The sequence below is a fragment of the Pristis pectinata genome, chromosome 3 (assembly GCF_009764475.1).
Source record: "Pristis pectinata isolate sPriPec2 chromosome 3, sPriPec2.1.pri, whole genome shotgun sequence".
In the NCBI taxonomy this organism is placed as follows: domain Eukaryota; kingdom Metazoa; phylum Chordata; class Chondrichthyes; order Rhinopristiformes; family Pristidae; genus Pristis; species Pristis pectinata.
This window is the reverse complement of record NC_067407.1, coordinates 137,428,273-137,438,655: the sequence shown is the minus strand read 5'-3', so window position 1 is coordinate 137,438,655 and position 10,383 is coordinate 137,428,273. Positions and strand designations below refer to the sequence as shown.

General features: G+C 44.5%; 1 non-coding gene across 1 annotated transcript; it reads left to right on the top strand.

Moving 5' to 3' along the window:
* Positions 1 to 10,092: 10,092 nt before the first annotated feature.
* On the top strand, positions 10,093 to 10,164 carry trnaq-uug (transfer RNA glutamine (anticodon UUG)). Its single transcript has one exon. It is a non-coding gene; the product is annotated as a tRNA-Gln (tRNA).
* The last annotated feature ends 219 nt before the right edge of the window (positions 10,165 to 10,383 follow it).

The following is a 10,383-nucleotide window of genomic DNA, read 5'->3' as shown; positions in this document are numbered from 1 at the left end:
TATAATGGGACAACCAGAACTGAATGTCACGAGAAAAGGTCTAGTTTACAAATGTCCTTCATTATGACATCGCTACTTCTTCTGGTCCATATGTGTCTTCAATTTGGCCAACATGGTTGACTCCAGATGCCTCCTCAGCTCATGAGTCATTTGGGATGGACAATAAATACTAGAATCTTTGACTTCTGGATGTTAAGGAAAGGTTGGATAGGCTGGGACTTTTTTCCCTGGAGCAAAGAAGGCTGAGGGATGATTTTATAAAATCATGTGAGCCATAGAAAAGGTGGATGGTTTCTCTCTCCACAGATGCTGCCTGATCAGCTGGGTATTTCTGCATTCTCTATTTTTGACATGACCTAGATTCAGACCTCAAGCTTTCCACAACACCTCCCACAGAGGGTGGTGGACATTTGCAATATCTCACCCACCCTGTGCCACCAGAGAACTGCTGAGATGAGATGTCAAATTAAAGTTCAAAGCTATATCGCCATTCAATATGTTCATTGCTGAACTACCCCCCTTATTATCTACCTGCACTGTACATTCTCTGTAGCTGTGACACCTTACTCTGTACTGTTATTGTTTTTACTTGTACTACATCAATGAACTCTGTACTAACTCAACATAACTGCACTGTGTAATGAACTGACCTGTATGAACGGTATGCAAGACAAGTTTTTCACTGTACCTCAGTACAAGTGACAATAATAAACTAATACCAATACCTGATCTCCAGTGACCCAAAGACAACATCAACGGTCATGACAGGCACTGTTGATAAAGGTCCATCCATACTTCAAGCACAACTCACTCACCTACTATGGACACAGTTGATGAACTCCATGTCTTCCCAAGGGTAAGGAAGTCTAAAACTAGAGGCCCCAGGTTTAAGATGAGATGGGAAAGATTTAAATGGGACCTGAGGGTCAGGTTTTTCACACAGAGGGTGGTGGATATATGGAACGGAGCTGTCAGAGGAAGTGGTAGAGGTGGGTACAATTACAACATTTAACAGACATTTATACAGGTACATGGTTAAGATATTTAAGATATTTATTTATTAGTCACATGTATCTTGAAACACACAGTGAAATGCATCTGTTTGCATTACTGGGGCATCCCGCAAGTGTCACCACTCTTTCCAGCGCCAATGTGGCATGCCCACAGCTCCTAACCTGTACATCTTTGGAATGTGGGAGGAAACGGAGGACCTGGAGGAATCCTACGCAGACAGGTTTGAAGAGATATGGGCCAAATGCAGCAAATGGAACTAGCTCAGGTAGACAACATGGTTGGCATGCATGAGTTGGGTCCAAAGCTACTGTTTCTATGCTGTACACCCCTATGAATCTATGATGTGGCCTTGTCTAAGGCAGGAACCTGGGACTTACATCAAAGGAAAGTGAACCTGTCAGCTTGCTCTGCTTCTTGGATTCCAATTTATCCATATTTAGTTTCATTTCAAACATTATTTTGCTTGAATTATTTATGTTTTAGGTGTTTAAAGAAGAAAAAAATTTAAAGTCTTTAAAGTAATCCTTAACTTTCAAAATTAGTCTTCAATGAAGCTCAGGGACATTTAAAAGTTATAAAAGTCACTTACAGATCTTACAGTGGGCTAAGCCCCACCCTTGACAGGGCCATTTTGGTAATTGGTAATTGATAATTGGTTTACTATTGTCACATGTGTCGATAAACAGTGAAAAACTTTGTTTTTCATTCTGAACATAAGTACATTAAGGTAGTACAAAGGTGAAACAATAACAGAATGCAGAATATAGTGTTACAGTTACAGAGAAAGTTGCAGTGCAGGTAGACAAATAAAGTACAAGGGTCACGTTGAGGTAGTTCATCTTTATCGTACAAGAGGTTCATTCAAGAGTGTTATAACAGCGGGATAGAAGCTGTCCTCGAGCCTGGTGGTACGCGTTTTCAAGCTTTTGTATCTTCAGCCCAATGAGAGGGGGGAGAAGAGAGAATGACCGGGGTGGGTGGGGTCTTTGATTATGTTGGCTGCTTTACCGAGGCAGCGAGAAGTGTAGGCAGAGTCCACGGAGGGGAGGCTGGTTTCTGTGATGTGCTGAGCTGTGTCCACAATTCTCTGCAGTTCTTGAAGTCCTGGGCAGAGCAGTTGCAGTACCAAGCTGTGATGCATCTGATAGGATGCTTTCCACAGTGCAGCTATAAAAGGGAAGGGGAAGGTTTCCTCACGGCATCTCTGGAAGCCCTTTCTCTGCCTTAACCGTGCCACTGGACTCTGGAACTTGGAGGTCCAGAGCAGATGGATCTCCATATCCAGATCAGATAATTCGGGTGTGCTGAGAGGACTGATTTTAGGTTGGGGTACAGGACCAGCAAGATCTGCCTCATTGATCTAAAACTTTGTCTGACCACTAAAAGAAAGTCTCTCTTATATTGTCTCTTAATAAGTAGTCTCCTATATATCACTTTGCAGAGTACCTGCATTCCATCGGCAGGAGGTGACTCTGACCTTCCTGTTGCCTGTCTCTTTAAATCACCATCTCGCTTTTGCTTTGACCATTCTGACTGTGAACTCTAGTTCTGTTGTGACAAGTCCCGATGCAGCCTTGAGGAACAGCATCTCACCTTCCATCAGCCTGTTATCACACCAGTGAACAGTCCCCGAGTTCAATAAGATGGACTCTTGACCTCACAGTCTACCTCGTCATGGCCTTGTTTACTTTGCACTGCACTTTCTCTGTAACTGTAACACTTTATTCCGCATTCTGTTACTGTTTTCCCTTGTACTACCTCAATGCACTGTTATAATGAAATTATCTGTATGGACACTATGGGCAGGCACGGTAGTGTAGAGGTTAGTTTAGCGGGTTCAATTCCGGCCGCTGTCTGTAAGAAGTTTGTATGTTCGCCCCGTGTCTGCGTGGGTTTCCTCTGAGTGCTCTGATTTCCCTCCACATTCCAAAAGGCGTGCGGGTTAGGAAGTGCGGGCAAGCTATGTTGGCACCAGAAATGTGGCGACACTTGAGGGCTGCCCTCAAAAACACTCTACGCAAAAGATATGTTCCACTGTATGTTTCGATGTACATGTAAAAACAGCACCTCTTTCCCCTTTGTGGAAGCCATAGAAAGGGTGAAAAAGAGATTTACAAGGATGCTGCCTGGATTGGGGATCATGCCTTATGAAAACTGAGTGAACTCGGCCTTTTCTCCTTGGAGCGACGGAGGATGAGAGGTGACCTGATAGATAACAGGCATTGATTGTGTGGATAGTCAGAGGCTTTCTCCCAGGGCTGAAGTGGTTGCCACAAGAGGACACAGGTTTAAGGTGCTGGGGAGTAGGTACAGAGGAGATGTCAGGGTAAGTTTTTTACTCAGAGAGTGGTGAGTGTGTGGAATGGGCTGCCGGCAACGGTGGTGGAGGCGGATACGATAGGGTCTTTTAAGAGACTTTTGGATAGGTACATGGAGCTGAGAAAAATAGAGGGCTATCGGTAAGCCTGGTAATTTCTAAGGTAGGGACATGTTCGGTACAGCTTTGTGGGCCGAAGGGCCTGAGTTGTGCTCATAATGCTCAAAGACTCATAATGCAGCTTTATAAAACTCTGCACAGATCATTTGGCCATTATCACATTACTAGTGGTGGCAGCTTGAAGGACTGGATAGAGTGGACGTGGAGAAGATGTTTCCAGTAGTGGGAGAGTCTAGGACCAGAGGACACAGCCTCAGAATAGAAGGACATCCTTTAGAACAGAGATGAGGAGGAATTTCTTCAGCCAGAGGGTGGTGAATCTGTTGAATTCTTTGCCACAGATGGCTGTGGAGGCCAAGTCATTGGGTATATTTAAAGCGAAGGTTGATAGATTCTTGATTAGTAAGGGTGTCAAAGGTTATGGGCAGGAGAATGGGGTTGAGAGGGAAAAATTAGTCAGCCGTAATTGAATGGCAGAATGGACTCGAAGGGCAAATGGCCTAACTTTCTGCTCCTACGTCTTATGGTCTTGCTATGCCCAAATTAGATTCCATGTTTTTTCACATAACAGCTATTATTCTTCAAAAGAGTGCTTTATTGCTCTTGGGATATCCTGGGATATCCAGTGGAAGTAAAAAGCTGTGTGGTTAGAGGTACATTACATCTTTCTGTATTAAAATTACCTGGAAAATGCACAATCCTGCTCACAGATCTTAAAGTAAAAATCAATTGGTGCTTTCAAAATTAAATGATTAAATAAAACCTTTGAATAAAAAAATGAACTGTGCAGCATCTTTAAGACAGTACAGGTAAGGACATTAAGTATTGCAATCAATATTCTCACTGTGAGCAGCATTGCTATTGATTTGGAGCAATCTCAAATTTATTTACGTCATCTATCCTTTCTCATTTATAGATCAGCTTTGTCTGACATAGAACAACCACATTGTTCAGTGGTACACCTGCACCATCCATATTGCCAGCTTACGAGTTCAAGTGATGTTCCTATTACGTTTGCATGTCCTGTCTGTATGAGGCACTTGGTCATCAGTCATTACTGACTGTTGACCAAATGCCTAAAAGATTGTGGATTTAACCCTTGCTCAGTTTGGTTCCCATTCCCACAATCTTGGTCAAGACGTTTCTCCTGAATTTGAAATTATGTTTAATTTTGCTGTAATGATTAAGGCACGGTAGTACAGGGGTTAGCATAATGCTATTACAGCACTAGCGACCCGGGTTCAATTCTGGCCACTGTCTGTAAGGAGTTTGTATGTTCTCCCCGTGTCTGCGTGGGTTTCCTCCGGGTTCTCCAATTTTCTCCCACATTCCAAAGACGTACGGGTTAGGAAGTTGTGGGCATGCTACGTTGGCGATGGAAGCGTGGCGACACTTGAGGCTGCCCCCAGAATATTCTACACAAAGGTGCACTGTGTGTTTCGATGTACATGTGACTAATAAAGAAATCTTATCTCTTATTAGTGTCGTTTCCAGAACTGTGCCTTTAATTCTGATCTGGTGGAATCATCTCTTCCATGTTGCTCTTCTCCAATCAGTTTACCATCTCAAAGATTGCAGATGAGAGACCTGGCACTTTGGGCGTTCAGTAACCTTTTAGTTCTGTTATCGTAAATTGTTTTTACAGACTCTTTGATGTGCAAGATTGCAATTTGTGATTGAGAACATAAAGTTCATAGTGACATAGTAGGGTTCTAATGTTAAGGTTACCTCCTAAGAGATGGGTATGTCAGACCAGACAGCATCTTGATAGAAGCGTTGAGTGGATTCCTACAGTGCACTTTCTCTGTAGCTGTAACACTTTATTCTGCATTCTATTACTGCTTGCCCTTGCATTACCTCAATGCACTGATGTGAAAATGAAATGATCTGTCTGGATGGCATTCAAAACAAAGATTTTCATTGCACCTCAGTACATGTGAAGATAATCAACCACTTTACTAATTTACCAATTTCTTTCTCCCTTATTCCATCTCTAAGATAGCTCTGTTAAGAGCTTTCCCTCCTACATTTAACTGGCTATGCAATACACAGGACCCTTCCCTACACTGAAACATTATTACCATGCCACTCTCCTTTGATTTAAAGTAACCCAACCTTTCAAAAACATTCCAACTTTCCACTAATAAGCTCCCTTTCATCTCTGAAAGACTGTTGTGAGCTCCAAATATCCTTAAAAATGAATGTTCAAAGTCTATTTATTATCAGAGGGCAATGCTCGTGCCTCTGTGGCTGCAAGTTGTTGGGTCAATCCAATCAAGCACTGAAATCCTGGCTGAAGCTCCCATGCAATACGAAGGGACTGTTGTCAGTCTAAAATCCATCATCAAGTTGGATCCGAAATTGGGTTGGACAACCTTTTTCATTGTCCACCACACCACAATTTTGGTGTCATCTGCAAATTTATTCAATCATGCCACCTGCATCCTCACCCTAATCATTAATATATATGATAAACAGCAGGGGACCAGCACCGGCCCTGTGGCACACCACTGGTCACAGGCCTTCAATCTAAAAAACAGCCCTCCACTGCCAACCTCTGCCTCCTGTCACCAAGCCAACTTTGGATTCAGTTTTGCCAACACACCTCGGAACATGTACTTTACTATTCTGGACCAGCCTACCTTGCAAGACCTTGTTAAAAGTCTTCCTAAAGTCCATGTAAACCATGCCTACCATCCATCCCCACCATCCGGGCCATGTCATCTTCTGACAGCTCCCATCTGGAAGGAGGTACAGATGCCTGAAGTCCCACACCACCAGGCCCAGGAACAGCTACTTCCCTTCAACCATTCAGTTCTTGAACCAACCTACACAACCCTAATCACTACCTCAATATAGCAACACTATGACCACTTTTGCACTACAATGGACTTTGTTTTTTATTGTTCTGTGTTCTTTCTTGTAAAATTTGTGATTAATTTATGTTTAATTTATGCTTTTCTTGTGTATGTTGCCTATCTGATGCTCTGTGCCTGTGATGCTGCTGCAAGTAAGTTTTTTCATTGCCACCTGTGCACACATGGACTTGTGCATATCACAATAAACTCGGCTTTGACTTTGACTTTGTTTACCTACTGTTAGTATATAAATGCCCCGAAAATTAGCTTTTTGCAGCATCAGCACAGTACATTACAAAATGAGAACAAAAATGAATTAACTAAACTTAATTTAACATAAATTATACACTGGTGCAAGGACTGAGAGAGAGAAACAGAAGTATAGTCTGAGGCAGTGTTCAGGTTTGTCAGGTCAGTTCAAGAACCTGACGGCAGCGGGGAAGAAGCTGTTGTTGAACCTTGAGGTGTGGGTCTTCAGGCTCCTGTACCTTCCTGCCTGATTGGCAGCATCGAGAAGAGAGCAATGTCCCAGATGGTGGGGGTCCCTGATGATGAATGCTCCAAACACAACAATCCCATTCCCCTCTCCTTAATTTCCTTTACCCCCTGTAACTCTTTTACAATTCCCCTTTGGTTCGTCTGTCACTTATTACAGTATGGGGTAATTTATCGCAGTAATTTACCTGCCAGCATGCCTTTGGGGTGTGGGAGGAAACCAGAGCACCCGGGGGGGGGGGGGAGCCCACGAAGGGAGAACGTGCAAACTCCCACACAGACAGTACCAGCGGTCAGGATAGAGCCCGGCTCTCTGGAGCTGTGAGGAAGCAGCAATACTTGCTGCATCTGTGTGCTCTGACTGAGGTGCTGTCATGCAAATCAGTCAAAACAAACTGAGCAGCAGCTGCCACTTCAGGTGGATTTTAAAACATCCATAACTTTATTTGGTTGACTCCAGGACATAATCCTTGGTGTCCTGAGTCAACCAATTACTGCACAAAAGAAAATAGGAGCAAAAGTCGGCCCTCAAGCCTGCCCCTCCATTCAGTGACCCCTTCTGTTACTAAGGAGCACTACGATTGGCACAGAAACACAGACTGGGGCAGTCAGAGCTTTGGGTTTCACTAGAACCACCTGTCTCCATACCTCATTACATGCAAGGGTCAAACACGGACAAGAGAGCTAAACTCCAAAGATGAAGGAGAATGCTTTCATGGGGAGAGAATATGGTCAACGAGCTTTAATGGTGTAATGAATTGCAGGAGCAAAAACCTGTGGAGGGGATTATTGACCGTTTAAGTCCAGATGACACATCCACATCCTTCCAGGTGAGAGATGTTTTGATCCATCTCCATCCAGGTGAGGGACGTTTTGATCTATCCTCATCCAGGTTAGGGATGTTTTGATCTATCCCCATCCAGGTTGAGGGACGTTTTGATCTATCCCCATCCAGGTGAGGGATGTTTTTGAACCATCCCCATCCAGCTGAGGGACGCTTAGATCCATCCCCATCCGGGTGAGGGACGTTTCGAACCATCCCCATCCAGCTGAGGGATGATTAGATCCATCCCCATCCAGTGTGAGGGATGTTTTGATCTATCCCCATCCAGGTGAGGGATGTTTTGAACCATCCCCATCCAGCTGAGGGACGCTTAGATCCATCCCCATCCGGGTGGGGGATGTTTTGATCTATCCCCATCCAGGTGAGGGACGTTCTTGAACCATCCCCATCCAGCTGGGGGATGATTAGATCCATCCCCATCCAGTTGAGGGATGTTAATGCTCCCTGTTGAAGCTCATATCAGCAGTTTCAGGTTCGATGCAATGTTGAATAACATGGTTTTCAGCCAATCAAATTCACCCTGTGTGATATCAAGAGAAGATTGAGATCACTCGATACAGCAAAGACTGGAGGGCAAGACAACATGCTGGCTGCAGTACTGAAGGCCTGCACTCCAGAACTAGTTGTGCCTCTTGACAAGCTGTCCTAGTGTAGTTACAACATTGGCAGCTGAACAAGGGCAGCTATCCAACAACGTATAAATTTTGGAGAGTCATAGAGATACACAGCACAGGCCCTTCGACCCCCCATAACTGTACTGATCATCAAGTACTGCTCTCTTACTAATCCCATTTACCAGCACTTGGTCCGTAGCCTTCTATTGGTAATCGGTTTGTTATAGTCCCATGTACCGAGAAACAGTAAAAAGCTTTTGCTTGCGTGCTATCCAGACAGATGATTTCTTTCGTAAGTTCGTTGGGGTAGTAGAAAGTAAACCAGAATGCAAGAATATAGTGTTACAGCTACAGAGAAAGTGCAGTGCAGGCAGACAAATGAAGTGTGTTGCTTATTCAAGGGCTCATTCAGATAATTCTCATTTGTCATGACAGTATTCTGCCTCTACCATCCCCTCAGCCAGAGTATCCGAAACTTCAACTACTTAAGATATCTTAAGATATCTTTTTTTATTAGTCACATGTACGTCAAAACACACAGTGAAATATGTCTTTTTGCGTTACTGAGAATGTGCAGGAGGCAGCCCGCAAGTGTCGCCACTCTTCCGGCGCCAACATAGCATGCCCACAGCTCCTGTGGGTGATAGAAGTTTGTCCTCAGATCCCTCTCTCTTTTACCCTTTATCTTAAATCTATGCCTTCCAGTTTTAGTCACTTCTTATGGGGAAAAGCTACCTTATCTATGCCGTTGGTAACTTTGTTTACTTCTATCTGATTCCCCCTCCAAATCTTTCTTCAATAACTTTTCTTCCATCATGTGGTCAGAAGTAGGAATGTTTGCCGTGGTTGCACAATGTTTAAATCCATTCACAACTCCTCAGAGAATGAAGCTGTTTGCTCTGGTTGTAGCAAGAACTGGGAATCATTCAGGCACAGGCTGATTACATAGAAACATAGAAACATAGAAAACCTACAGCACAATGCAGGCCCTTCGGCCCACAAAGCTGTGCCGAACATGTCCCTACCTTAGAAATTACTAGGCTTACCCATAGCCCTTTATTTTTCTCAGCTCCATGTACCTATCCAAAAGTCTCTTAAAAGACCCTATCATATCCGCCTCCACCACCGTTGCCGGCAGCCCATTCCACACACTCACCACTCTCTGAGTAAAAAACTTACCCCCGACATCTCCTCTGTACCTACTCCCCAGCACCTTAAACCTGTGTCCTCTGCGGCAACCATTTCAGCCTGGGGAAAGCCTCTGACTATCCACATGATCAATGCCTGTCAGCTGTCAGGTCACCTCTCATCCTCCGTTGCTCCAAGGAGAAAAGGCCAAGTTTACTCAAACCTGTTTTCATAAGGCATGCTCCCTAATCCAGGCAACATCCTTGTTAGTTGCAAGTAGCATTTGTGCCACAAAAGTGGCAGGCAAAGGCCATCTCTAATAAGAGAGAGTATAACCTATTTTTTTAATTGTCGTTACCACTGCTAAGCCCCACACCATCATCGATACAACATAGACCAGAACCGAGCAGCATCTGTGGAGGGAAAGGAATTGTCGACATTTTAGGTCGAACCCCTGCATCAGACTGAGAGTAGCTGGTATAATGAGGAGGGGGGAGGGGGGAGACAGGGGCCAGTAAGTGATTGCTGGACTGAGGAAGGGTGAAGGATGACAGGCAGGTGGATCCAGGTAGGGGAGGGGGAAGGGTGGAGTTCAGAGACACAGGCAGGTGTTTGATAGGGTCAGTGTCATACAGCATGGAAACAGGCCCTTTGGCCCAACTGGTCCATGCCAACCAAGCTTCCCACCTAAACTAGTCCCATGGTTCCATGGTGTAATGGTGAGCACTCTGGACTTTGAATGTAGTGATCCGAGTTCAAATCTCGGTGGAACCTTACTGCTGGGCAGGCATGGTAGTGCAGTGGTTCGCGTAACACTATTCCAGTGCCAGTGACCCGGGGGTTCAATTTCGGCTGCTGTCTGTAAGAAGTTTGTACATTCTCCCCGTGACTGCGTGGGTTTCCTCCGGGTGCTCCAGTTTCCTCCCACATTTCAAAGCTGTACGGGTTAGGAAGTTGTGGGCATGCTATGTTGGTGCCGGAAATGTGGCAACA